At 46.4% G+C, this 14,052-nt stretch overlaps 1 protein-coding gene across 4 annotated transcripts in view; it reads left to right on the plus strand.

Moving 5' to 3' along the window:
* The window catches only part of POU2F2 (POU class 2 homeobox 2), a 404,239-nt gene that overhangs the window by 383,584 nt on the left and 6,603 nt on the right, over window positions 1-14,052 (plus strand). The window contains exons 16-17 of one of the 4 annotated variants that reach the window (XR_004541087.1): window positions 1,095-1,191; window positions 1,736-1,827. The exons of 2 other annotated variants lie outside the window; for them this stretch is intronic. The gene's annotated coding sequence lies outside the window, so the exon portion shown is untranslated. Of the gene's footprint in view, window positions 1-1,094; window positions 1,192-1,735; window positions 1,828-14,052 lie in introns of those variants that run through there. One more of the 4 variants, XR_004541086.1, reaches the window with a different exon arrangement.

Raw genomic sequence — 14,052 nt, forward strand, 5'->3', positions numbered from 1 at the left:
AGTGTTTTTTTTTTTAGCTTCATCACAAATTACAATTTGAATGTTATTCCATAACTCTTCGGGCTCTCTATTTCCTGTATCAAGATAAGCATATCTGTCTAGTTTTATCTAATAGTCTGATAGAATATTTTCAATGTGTTATTTGGGGAGTTCTCTATTGATCTTCTTGTGAAGCTTTACTTTTTTCTGGCATGTCAAAAGCTCATGGTCACTTCCACAATCTGCTCCTGGTTTTAGTCCTTGTAGTCAAAACTGCAGATTTCCATCTCTGTCCTATTCAGATGTAGTCAATTTGATTTTGATACATGCCATTTGGAGAGGTCCGTGTGTACTGGCGATGTTTGTGGTTTTGGAAATGCCTATTTAATAAGATTGACAATTCATTTTGCAAAACTATACTAAGTTTTAATTTCTTTCTCCTATGCCATGCTTTCCAACCACTGCATCTTTATTTTTATTTTTCAAAAATTTATATCCCACTATATCCACAGGTTTGAGTGGATTACATAAAAACATACATAATAAAATTATAACAAGCAATAAATAATAATTTTTAAAAGCCCTTATACAATTTACATTCACGTACTATTAACTTGACTCTTTTGTCAGAAATACAGTAAATTAAAAGAAGATGCCTGCAATATATGAACTAACTTACTTATATACTCTCTCAAACAGTATAGTTTTCACTTCTTTACAAAATTGCATCACATTAGAAGACTGCGTCTGTCATTGGAGCATATACTTGGATCAAGGTAACATTGATTGGTTTTCCCTGTAGATGGATTGACATGACTCTGTCACTGATAACATTGTGCTTTAGTACTATCTTTGAAAACTTATTGTTGAGGATGAATGCCACACCATTTTTCCTGTTTGTTTCATGACTAGAGTAACAGATCCAATACTTGTTTGATTGAAAATGACCCTGTCCTGTCCATTTGAGTTCACTGATCCCTATCAAATCAATTTTGGTTTTTTTTTTCTCCATTTGATCTTTAACAATTTCCATTTTTTCTTGATTCATGCTTCATATGTTCCATGTTCCTATGTTGAGAATATCTTTACAGCTTCTGATCTCCTTTTTCTTCCAGTAACATCAGCATCAGGACATCCTGGCGGCTTTGATCCGTCAGCTTCACAAACACTGGGCATAATCTGGTTGATGATCAGCTCTTCCCTAGTAGTATGGTGAGTGCCTTCCAACGTAGGGGACCATCTTCCAGCACTATATGTCGATTCTTTGTTTCATCTTCATCAAGTTTTCTTGGCAGAATACAGAAGTAAATTGCCGGGCCTTTCTTTCGTGCAGTATAAATTCAATGTTGCTGTTGTCGCATCAGACACAATCCTCCACCTCCAACACTGCTCATCTGCTGCTGCCCAGATGGGTGGTACATCATTATTTTGTCATCTCCACTGAAACCTTTCCACCTTGGGAGGTCCTGCTGGTAGTGAAAAAACTGACAGCATAGCATTCAGCTTCTCAGATGCGCGTAAGACCCAGTGGCATGACAAGCCCATGTACCATGACTTGGGGGGGACTGCAGAAGACAAATGCAAATAGGGATGGAGGGATGGTAGACCCTGATCGATTTTCAAAGGATTGATTTCATGAGGAGCTAGCTAAAGGTGGACAAAGCAATGGGGCTGAATGGTGTATATCCGAAAGTATTGAAGGAACTTAGGGAAGTTCTAGCAGCTCCACTGGCTGACCTTTTCAATGCTTCCCTAGAGTCGTGAGTGGTACTGAAGGACTGGATGAAGGGTGGATGTAGTCCCTCTACACAAAAGTGGAAGTAAGGAAGAAGTAGGGGAACTACTGACCAGTAAATCTGACTTCTGTGGTGAGTAAATTAATGGAAGTGCTTTTGAAACAGAGAATAGTGACGTTTCTGGAATCCAGTGGTTTACAGGACCCAAGGCAATATGGATTCACTAGAGACAGGTCTTGTCAGACAAATCTGATCAATTTCTTTGACTGGGTGACCAGAGAATTGGATAGAGGGATTGTGCTAGATGTGATATATTTAGATTTTATCAAATCATATGACAGTGTTCCACACAAGTGTCTAAAAAATAAACTGAGTGCCCTCAGTTTGGGCCCCAAAGTGACTGACTGGGTCAGGAACTGGTTAAGTGGAAGGTGACAAGAGGGTGGTGGCCAATGGAGATCGCTCTGAGGAAAGGTATGTTACCAGTGGTAAGCCTCAAGGTTCTGTTCTTGGGCCTGTCAGGTAAGATTTGCCTCTTTGCAGATGATACCAAAATCTGCAATAGAGTAGACACCACAGATAGTGTGAATAACATAAAGAAAGAACTAGAAAAGCTAGAAGAATGGTCTGAAATTTGGCAGCTAAAATGCTAAGAAATGCAAGTTCATGCATTTGGGCTGCAAAAACCAGAAGAAACAGTACAGTTTAGGGAATAACGAACTTATGTGCACAACAGAAGAGTGGGACTTGGGTGTGATTGTATGTGATGATCTTAAGATGGCCAAATAGGTTTAAAAGGTGACGGTGAAAGCTAGAAAAATGCTAGGGTGCATAGGAAGAGGTATGGCCAGTAGGAAAAAGGAGGTATTGATGCCTCTGTATAAGACTCTGGTGAGACCTCATTTAGAATATTGTGTACAATTCTGGAGGCCGCACCTTCAAAAAGATATAAAAAGGAAGGAGTTGGTCCAGAGGAAGGCAACTAAAATGGTTGGTGCTCTTCATCATAAGGCGTATGGGGACATGTTTGTTGCTGTTTTCTGGGTTTTACCGTACTGGGTAGGTAGAACCAATATTTCAGCCATCATGCTATGGCTTTTTTCAGGGTATGCTGTGAGATCTGCAGTTTGCCTTTATATATAGTGGGTTCACTGATCTGATTGAAAACAAGGAGGTGTGTTGGTCAAGAATTTGAATTTTGTTGGGAAAGTTCATTGGTCACAAATTTGAAATGTGGCAGGAAACTCTGTTGGTCACAAATTTGAAGTGTGGCAGGAAACTTTGTTGGTCACAGATTTGAATTCTAGCAGGAATGTCTGTTGGACCCAATTTTAAATTCTGTTCGGGAAGTCTGTGGTCACATTTTTTGAATTCTGACAGACAAAAAAGGGGGATGGAAAGTTTTAGATGGAGGGAGAAGGTGTTTGTCCTTGACTCCAGACCTTTTTGTGCTGAATCTCTTTTGGATGAGTGTTTGCCATGCTTTGTTTATGGAGAGCCCTTTATCTCCATTGAAGTTATTAGAGTGTCTTGCTATTTCTATTGCTTCTTTGATTCTTCTCAACCAGCAGTGGTCTTCTTTCTCCAGAACTTTTGTGTTCTCAAATCTAATTGTATGACCAGTTTCCCTGCCATGGAGAGCTACAGATGATTTTTCTGTGTTGCATAGCTTGTGGTGTCTCTTGTGCTTTTACAGCCTTTCCTCTACAGTGTATCCAGTTTCACGAGTGTTGGATTGGACGCAGCTGCATAGGATTTCATGCACCCCAGGGGTTTGGAGAACAGGTAACCGGTCTTTCACATGTCTGAGTGTAGATGCGAGTTTCTGTAATGCACTGTAGACTGTTTTGATATTATTTTCCCTTAGTAGTTTCCCTATGTGTTCTATTACTCCTTGGCATAGGGAAGCACTACCATTTTTTGTTCTGTCACAGTATTGTCCTCTAATGCAGTGGTTCCCAACCCTGTCCTGGAGGACCACCAGCCAGTCAGGTTTTCAGGATAGCCCCAATAAATATGCATGCAAGAGATTTGCATGTAATGAAGATGATGGGAATGCAGATATGCCCCATGCATATTCATTAGGGCTATCCCAAAAATTCGACTGGCTAGTGGTCCTCCAGGACAGGGTTGAGGACTACTGCTCTAATGGTTGTTGGCCATTGCTGATTTTCTGGGTCAGGCTGTCCATAAGTTGTAAGGCTAGAGAAGTAGCCTTTCCGCTGTAGCCAACAGCAAGAAATATGTCCTCTTCTTTCTGAAGGCTGCCTGGGTCTCAAACTCTTAGTGCTATGTTTACTAGTGTGCATAGCACCCCTCTTTTTGTGGATGAGTGGTGATGGGACTTTGCCTGTAGATAACGGTTGGTATGGGTGGGTTTCCTATATACCGTGTCCCATATATACTATTATTTACATGCAGAGTCCAATCACCACTAGTGAACAGAGCACTAAGAGTGTAAGACCCAGGCAGCAGAAAGAAAAGGATACCCTCCAGGACACATTTCTTGCTGATGGCTACAGCAGAAAGGCTACTTCTCTAGCCTTAAAACTTATGGACAGCCTGACCGAGAAAAACAGAAACGGCCAACAACCACTAGCGGACAATGCTGCAACAGAACAAAAAATGATGCTCCTTGAACATAGGGAAGTACTAGCAGACCACATAGGGAAACTACTAAGGAAAAATAACAACAAAGCAGCCTACAGCCTACAGCCTCAGAAACTTGCATTTACACACACATGTGAAAGACCAGTTATATCTGCTCCAGTGGCATACCAAGGGGGGGGGCGGGAGGGAGGTCCACCCCGGGTGCACGATCCAAGGGGGTGCAAAGCTGGCCGGATTCGGAACCTCCCGCGCTGCTTCAAACCGCACTTCAGCGCAGCTGCACTACTTAGAGCAGAGTCGGCAGCCACACTGAAGTGAAGAAGGTCCCGCGATGACTGGGAAGAGGTAAGTGACGTCAGGGGGGGAGGGGAGACCAGCAGCCGCAGTCATTGTGGGATCTTGCCGCAACTAACTGCGTCTGTTGGCCCAGCCCCTTCCGACGTCACTTACCTCTTCCATCGGAGCAGAAGCAGTCATCGCGGGATCTTTGGGACGGAGAAAGAAAGGAGGTCAAGGTGGCATGAAAGGGTGTGGAGGGTGACAAAGGGGGGTCAGGGTGCTATGGAAACATGGTAAAGGGTGACAAAATGGGGTCAGGGTGCTATGGAAACATGGTAAAGGGTGACAAAAGTGGGTCAGGGTGCTATGGAAACATGGTAAAGGGTGACAAAAGTGGGTCAGGGTGCTATGGAAACATGGTAAAGGGTGACAAAAGGGGGTCAGGGTGCTATGGAAACATGGTGAAGGGTGACAAAGGGGGGTCAGGGTGATATGGAACCACGCTGAAGGGTGACAAAGGGGGATCAGGGTGATATGAAATCATGCTGAAGGGTGACAAAGGGGGTCAGGGTGGTATGGATGCATGGTGGAGGGAGAGAAAGGGGCAGATGCTGAAGGAATTGCAGGGAAAGAGACAAAAGGGGAACAATACTGCATGGAATTGGGTTGTAGGGAGCGAAAGGGGGCAGATGCTGATGGAAGTGGGGGGAAAGAGAGAGAAAGGGCAGATGATGGAAGTGGGGAGAAGGGGCAGATGATGGAAGGAGGGGGGAAAGAGAAGGGGCAGATGATGGTAGTGGAGAGAAGGAGAGAGAAGAGGGCAGATGATGGAAGTGGGGGAAAGAGAGAGAAGGGGTAGATGATGGAAGTGGGGAGAGAGAAGAGGGCAGATGATGGAAGGAGGGGATAAATAAAAGGAGGGTACATGATGGAGGAAAAGGATTGAGTTAGGGAAACACTGGAGGGGGTGAGGGAAAGAGGTGGTGAGCTATAGGTAGACAGTTAAAAAGGAAATTGATGAGAGGGTAGTAAGAACGTAATCTAGATGGATGCAGAAAATAAATTGAAAAGGAAAATGAGGGAAGAAAGGGATTGAAGAAGAGAGGTGTGGGAGAGGGAAGGAGAGAAGAGAGATGCCAGACCAATGGGGGTGAAAGGAGAGATGAAAGGGGGAGGCATACAGTTTCTGGAAGGAGCATTGAAGGAGAGAAGATGCCATATAGGGGCAGAGAGACGACAGACAGTGGATGGAAGGAAGAGAGTAACAAGAAGATGAGGAAAGCAGAAACCAGAGAAGAAAAAAGGTAGAAAAAAATTTTCTATTTATTTATTGCTTTAGGAGACATGTCTCACTGTTTCTGTGGTGTTGCATTTTATGCAGAGTCCAGCTTCTTGCTGGTTCAATTTAACCTTTGTCTATGTATTTCTATTTTATCCCCCCTTTTACAAAACTGTGGAGCGTTTTTTAGCCGTGGTGGTAGCAGCTCTGATGCCCAGAATTCTATGAGCGTCAGAGCTGTTACCACTGTGGCTAAAATCCACACTACAGTTTTGTACATATTCCATACTAGGCAAAGGTGTTTTCTGTGTTCTGTATGTTCGAAAGACATGGTTTTCTGTTAGGATTGACGGTGTAGGATTGATCTGTACTAGTCTGGCTTGTTTAGCTTTACAATGGATGTATTGATGTTGTACTGTGCACTGCATATGTAAGATGCTGCCTTTTCCTAGGTACTCATGTGTGACGTGTGGATTGTTACTAAAAATCATGTTTTTCGTACAGATGGGGGGGGGAGTGCCAAAAAATGATGGGCCCTGGGTGTCACATATGCTAGGTACGCCACTGATCTGCTCCAAACCCCTGGGGTGTACGAAATCCCTTGCAGCTGCGGTCAATCCTACATTGGTGAAACTGGACACACTGTAGAGGAAAGGCTGAAAGAGCACAAGAGACACCACAAGCTCTGCAACTCAGAAAAATCAGCTGTAGCCCTCCATGGCGGGGAAAACTGATGGACAAAAGGGGGACCCCATAGACATTGTATACTTAGACTTCCAAAAAGCCTTCGACAATGTGCCCCATGAACGCCTACTTCAGAAACTAAAGAACCATGGGATGGAAGGAGACGTACACAGATGGATTAGGAATTGGTTGGCGGGCAGGTAGCAGAGGGTAGGAGTGAAGGGCCACTACTCGGACTGGAGGAAGGTCATGAGTGGTGTTCCTCAGGGGTTGGTGCTTGGACCGATGCTATTCAATGTATTTATAAATGATCTAGAAATGGAGACGAAGAGTGAAGTAATAAAATTCGCAGATGACACCAAGCTATTTAATGGGGCTAGAACTAAAGAGGACTGCGAAGGTTTACAAAGGGACCTGAACAAACTAGGGAAGTGGGCAACGAGATGGCAGATGAAATTCAATGTAGAGAAATGTAAAGTCATACACATAGGAAACAGAAACCCGAGGTACAAATACATGATGGGAGGGCTGTTATTGAGTGAGAGTTCCAAAGAAAGGGACTTGGGGGTAATAGTGGACATGACAATGAAGCCGTCAGCACAATGCGCAGCTGCTGCTAAAAAGAAAGCGAATAGAATGCTAGGAATAATCAAGAAAGATATTACAAGCAGAACGAAAGAAGTTATTCTGCTGTTGTATCGGGCGATGGTGCGCCCGTATCTGGAGTACTGCGTCCAATATTGGTCGCCGTACCTATAAAAGGATATGGCGATACTCGAGAGGGTTCAAAAGAGAGTGACACGTTTGATAAAAGGTAAGGAAAACCTTTCATACGCTGAAAGATTGGAGAGACTGGGGCTTTTTTCGCTGGAGAAGCGGAGACTTAGAGGGGATATGATAGAGACTTACAAGATCATGAAGGGCATAGAGAAAGTGGAGAGGGACAGATTCTTCAAACTTTCGACAACTACAAGAACGAGAGGGCATTCAGAAAAATTGAAAGGGGACAGATTCAGAACCAATGCTAGGAAGTTCTTCACTCAACGGGTGGTGGACCACTTGGAACGCGCTTCCAGAGGGAGTGATAGGACAAGGTACGGTATTGGAGTTCAAGAAGCGATTTTCTGAAGGAAAAGGGGTTAGAAGGGTATAGATAGAGGGCTACTACACATGTCCTGGATCTGATGGGCCAATTTTCTGAAGGAAAAGGGGATAGAAGGGTATAGATAGAGGGCTACTACACATGTCCTGGGTCTGATGGGCTGCCGCATGACCGGACTGCTGGGCAGTCATAAGATCTAATCATAAGAACATCTTATGTTCTTATGATTAGATCAGAGAATTCCTGAAGAAAGAAGACCACTGGTGGCTGAGAAGAATTAAAGAGGCAATAGAGATAGCAAGACACCCCAATAATTTCAATGGAGATAAAGGGCTCTCAGTAAACAAAGCATGGCAAACACTCATCCAAAAGAGATTCAGCACAAAAAGGATTGGGGCCAAGGACAAACACCTTCTCCCTTCATCTAAAAGTTTCTACCTCTCCCCCCTGTTTTGTCTGTCAGAATTAAAAATAAAAGTGACCCTAGAATTTAAAATTGGGTCCAACAGATGTTTCCACCAGAATTCAAATCTATGAACAAGCCTTCCTGTCACATTTCAAATTTATGACCAACGAACTTTCCCACCAAAATTCAAATTCATGACTAATCAGACCTCCCTGTTCTCAATGAGAAGGTCAGAAGGGGCGATGAGCTTATCATTAAAATAAGTTTTCACAAGTACATTATAAAAATACAAGGGTATCTGCAATTTCAATAGCAGGGATGTCATTGTAGAATACATTGACAGGACCATTAAGAGCACTTTTGGATTTACAAATGTTTAAGAAAGTACTGAAAACTACTTTGTGGAAGCTTTTAAATAAATGAATAGCAATATTTTTTATGGAGATAATGAGATTATTGTATGTTATATGTATGTATGTTTTAATATTATGATTGTATTTTGTGAGCCGCTTAGATATAAGCGGGTAATACATTTTAAATAAATAAATAAATCAGGTCAGTGAACCCACTATATATATACTGTAAAGATGAACTGCAGACCTCACAGCATACCCTGATCAAAGCCACAGCAAATGGCTGAAGGAGTGAGGCCTGGAGAACAGCAACAATCAGACTTAATGACCTCAATATGTATACTTTGGAGGAAAGGTGGGAGAGGGGAGATATAAGAACATAAGAACATAAGCAGTGCCTCCGCCGGGTCAGACCACAGGTCCATCCTGCCCAGCAGTCCGCTCCTGCGGCGGCCCAAACAGGTCAAGACCTGTCTGAATCCCCAGAGGGGGTCCCCTTGCCACCCTGGTTTCCCATTTAAGTCCTAGCTTCCCATCGAAGTCCTAACCCTCCAGTCTTGCACATGCACGACCTGGTTGGGTTTCTATACTTATTACCTGGTTAGCTTTCTATACATGTGATATATCCCAGCACCTCTCTCAGTATCCCACGATCCCTTTATCCCTCAGGAATCCATCCAATCCCTGTTTGAATCCTTGTACCGTACTCTGCCTGATCACTTCCTCCGGTAGCGCATTCCAAGTGTCCACGACCCTTTGGGTGAAAAAAAACTTCCTTGCATTTGTTTTGAACCTATCTCCCTTCAGTTTCTCCGAATGCCCCCTCGTACCTGTTGTCCTCTTCAGTCTGAAGAATCTGTCCCTATCCACCCTCTCCATGCCCTCATGATCTTGAAGGTCTCTATCATATCTCCCCTGAGCCTCCTTTTTTCCAGAGAGAAGAGCCCCAGCCTATCCAACCTCTCGGCGTATGGGCAGTGTTCCAGCCCTCTTACCAGTTTGGTTGCTCTCCTTTGGACTCTCTCAAGTACCGCCATGTCCTTCTTGAGGTACAGCGACCAATATTGAACGCAGTATTCCAGATGTGGACGCACCATCGCTCGATACAATGGCATGATGACTTCCCTCGTCCTGGTTGTTATGCCCCTCTTTATGATGCCCAGCATCCTGTTGGCTTTTTTTGAGGCTGCTGCGCACTGTGCAGATGGCTTCAGTGATGCATCCACCAGCACACCCAAGTCCCTCTCAAGACCGCTGTCTCCCAACAATGCCCCCCCCCCCCCAATTTGTAGTTGAACAACGGATTCTTTTTCCCTATATGCATGACCTTACATTTTTCCACGTTAAAGCGCATTTGCCATTTGTTTGCCCAGTCTTCCAGCTTGTCCAGGTCCCTTTGCAGGTCCTCACACTCCTCCCTGGATCTAACTCTGCCGCACAGTTTGGTATCGTCTGCAAATTTTATAACCTCGCATTTTGCCTCCTTTTCTAGGTCATTGATGAATATGTTGAAGAGTAACGGCCCCCAGCACCGATCCCTGCGGCACACCGCTCGTGACTCCCCGCCAGTCAGAATATTGGCCCTTTACTCCGACCCTCTGCAGTCTACCCGACAACCAGTGCTTGATCCATCTGTGCACATCCCCTCCCACCCCGTGGTTCCACAGCTTCCTAAGCAACCTTTCATGTGGTACCTTGTCGAAAGCCTTTTGAAAATCGAGGTAAATGATGTCTATGGGTTCCCCATTGTCCACCCGACTGCTTATTCCCTCAAAGAAGTACAGAAGGTTTGTTAGGCATGAATTTCCCTTACAGAATCCGTGCTGGCTTGTTCTCAGTAGGCCATTTCTCTCGATGTGCACGCAAATGCCGTCCTTGATCATAGCTTCCACCATTTTCCCTATTATTGAAGTCAGGCTCACCGGCCTGTAGTTCCCGGGGTCACCCCTCGATCCCTTTTTGAAGATGGGTGTGACATTTGCCAATTTCCAGTCCTCTGGTACCTCTCCAGTTTTCAAGGATAGGTTGCAAACATGTTGGATTGTGCCCGCTATTTCTTGTCTTAGTTCCTTCAGAACCCTTGGGTGGATCCCGTCTGGGCCCGGTGATTTGCCGCATTTTAACCTGTCTATCTGTTTGAGGACATCCTCCTTACTTACCTCTATGTGCTCCAATTTTTCAGCCTGTTCCCCACTCATGAGCTCCTCTGAGTCCGGTATATTAGATGTGTCTTCTCTCGTGAAAACCGACAAGAAGAACGTGTTCAACCTCTCAGCTACCTCTTTATCCTCCTTAATCGCTCCCTTCCTATCCCCATCGTCCAACGGCCCCACCTCTTCTATCGCTGGTCGCTTCCCCTTAACGTAACTGAAGAATGCCTTGAAGTTTTTCGCCTCCCTGGCCAGCCCCTCTTCGTATTTCCCTTTTGCTTTTCTAACCTCTCGGTGGCATTCCTTTTGGCATTTCCTGTGCGCCTGGTGATTTTCCTCCGTTGGGTCCTTTTTCCATCTCCGGAAGGATACTTTTTTGTCATTTATTGCCCTCTTTACTTCTGTTGACATCCAAACCGGGTCCTTTGACCGCTTGTTCTTGCAGCCTTTCCTGAAACTGGGGACGTACATTCTTTGTGCTTCCTGCAGGGTGTCCCTGAATAGGGTCCAGGCGCTTCCTACAGTCTCCATCCTAAAGATGTTTCTGAGCTTCCTCCCCACCATTTTCCTCATAGCATTACATAGTTCCCTTTACTGAAGTTGAGCGCAGTTGTTGCGGTCCTCCTTACTATGGGTGTCCCCCTTTCTAATGTGAATCTGATCGTGTTGTGGTCACTGTTGCCTAGTGGTCCTCCCACTTCTACCTCTCTTGCAGGCCCCCCTAATCCGTTTAGGATGAGGTCAAGAGTAGCACCCCCTCGCGTCGGTTCCCTGACTAGTTGCTCCATGAAGCAGTCCCTCACAGCTTCTACAAATCCTGTTTCCCTAGTGCAGTTGGAGTGACCCGTACTCCAGTCTATCCCCGGGTAGTTGAAGTCCCCCATCACTGTTACACTTCCAGTCCCGCATTCCTGTCTCAGTTCAGTTTCCAAGTCGTGTCCGACTCCTTCTGGCGTACCAGGTGGGCGATAGTACAGCCCCAGTTTTATGCCTGCACCCTTGTTTCCCAGCAATTTGATCCATAGTGATTCCAGCCCCTCTGCCTTCGTTGCCATATCCATCCCGACCGAGTAGATAGAGTCCTTTACATATATTGCTATGTCTCCCCCCTTTTTGTGGGTCCTGTCCCTCCTGTAGAGCTTGTACCCCGGCAGCGCCACATCCCATTGATTCTCCTCTGTCCACCATGTTTCTGTAATTCCAATTATATCCAGGTCCTCCCCCTTGGCCATGACCTCTAGTTCACCCATCTTGGCCATGAGGCTTCTTGCATTTGCGTATAAGCACCGCAGGTCCCGTCGTTTTTCCTCCATCTCCGCATTTACCTGGGCCGCCTCCCCTTGAATTATGGGCAGTTCTCCTGTTTCCTGTGCTTCTGCTTTGCCATCAGCCTTTACCCTCGTAGCTTTCGGCTTCCCCACTTTCCCGCCACCCCACTTTTCCTCTGGGTTTTCTAGCCCTACCTGCCCCCTCTTGGGCTATCATCCCTTGAGCCTCAGTTTGATCCCCTTCACCTTGTGGCACCCCTATATTGCCCTCAGCTTTCGCCCTCGTGCCACCCAGTCCCCTTGTGTCTCCATGCCCCTTAGTCTCCTCCCAGCAAGCTTCCTTTACCTGATGTTTCCCTCGCTGTCTGATCATAAGATCCACCGGTCTCTCTACTTCCTTCTTGCAGTCATCCTGTTCAGCATCTGTTCTGGATACCGTTGTCCGAAGCGTCAACATCAGATCAGCTGTCGGCTTTCCCCCTCTCCTTAGTTTAAAGCCCTCTCGATCTCCTTTGTCACATTGGCTGCCAGTAGTCTACTTCCCGCTGTGCTCAGGTGCAGGCCGTCCCGCCGGTAGAGTTTACTCTTTCCCTAGAAGGACGTCCAGTTCCTCACAAAGTGGAAGCCCTCCTCCTGGCACCATCTCCTCAACCATGCATTCACAGCCTGGAGGTCTGCTTGTCTCTTTGCATCTGCTCTCGGTACAGGCAGGATCTCTGAGAATGCAATCCTCCGGGTACTCCGCTTCAGCTTTCGTCCCAGGACCCTGAACTGGTCAGTCAGTATGGCCATGCTGAAGTTCCTCCGGCTCACATCGTTCGTTCCGACGTGGATTATCACCGCAGTCTCCTCTGTCTCTGCTCCGTCCAGGATCCGCTCGATCCTATCAGTGATGTCTCATGTCTTGGCCCCTGGGAGACAAGTCACTAGCCGGTCCTCCCTTCCTCCAGCTATGTGACTATCTACCTCTCTCAAGATCAAGTCTCCCACCACAATAGCAGACTTCCCTTTCCTCAGCAACCTCCTCTGTCTCAGGTCCGTGTCCTTGGTGTAGTGCGGCGTCTCTCCCTCGGGGTCCCATTGAGCCGCGGTCTGAAAGAGATGTTTACTTATGTGGCTTAAATATGCATGAGGCAAGTATCTCTTTCATTGAAAGTAAACTCTGGAATGAGAGGGCATAGGATGAAGTTAAGAGGTGATAGGTTAAGTCACAGTTCTTCAACCGTGGACCGGTGCCGGTCCGCAGAAAATTCCTGCCGGTCTGCGCAGGGCCGGCGAGATGGACGCCGTTAAATTTCCTGCCCTGGTGGTGTTCGCGGAAATCTTCTGTTCCTCGGGCGATCAAGACAGGCTGCCGACGTCGGGCATTTCCTCTGTGAGTCTCGCCTATGCGGAAACAGGAAGTTGAAACAAAATAGGCGGGACTCAGAGAGGGAAGGTCCCGACGTCGGCAGCCTGTCTTGATCGCTGCCCCTGCCGAGTCGCCGAAGAGGGCCGCAGGGAAGCTGAAAGTAGAAGGGAGATGGTCAGCGTGCGCGGTGGGGGGCAGCGTGTGGATTGGGGCCATCAGCAGCGTCTGTGCTGAGAGCCTGCCCATGTGCAGGATGCGGCGGGTAGGGGCCTCCAGCTCGTCTTGGGCGGCAGGGCCTGCGGTACAAAGCTGGAGCATAGCAGGAGTAAGATCATGGGGAGCCTTCAACAGTGGCTGTCTCCTTTCCTAGCAGCTCTGTACTTACCAGGGCAGTGATTCACTTTGGCAACTTCCCCTTTCCTCAGAGGCGGCAACGGACCCAAGGCTGCCTAAGGAAATCACTGCTACAGGCAAGTACTGAGGGCTGCTGGAAGGAGAGGAAGCCACTGTTAGAGGCTAGGAAGCTGCTGGATAAAGGGAGAGCTGCTACTGCACCTGGAGGGAGGTAGAGAGATGCTGCTAGGAGGGGAAGAGGGAAAGGGATGGGAAGAGAGCTACTGTTGGATAGGGGGGAGGAGGGAAGGGAGAAGGAAAAAAGGAAGGAAACAGCTGGCAGGGAGATTAGAGGAGGGAAAGGGGAGAGACAGGAATGAGAAAGTAGAGAGAGATTGATGCTGGAAAGGGGGTCAGCAGAGAAATGAGAGAGGGATAAAGATGCTAGATCTGGTGTAGAAGAGATAAAAATGAAGAAAGCAGGGAAGCTGGAATGAATGATGTAAAAAGGAGAGAGGAGGC

This window comes from Geotrypetes seraphini, chromosome 11, assembly GCF_902459505.1.
Source record: "Geotrypetes seraphini chromosome 11, aGeoSer1.1, whole genome shotgun sequence".
NCBI lineage: Eukaryota > Metazoa > Chordata > Amphibia > Gymnophiona > Dermophiidae > Geotrypetes > Geotrypetes seraphini.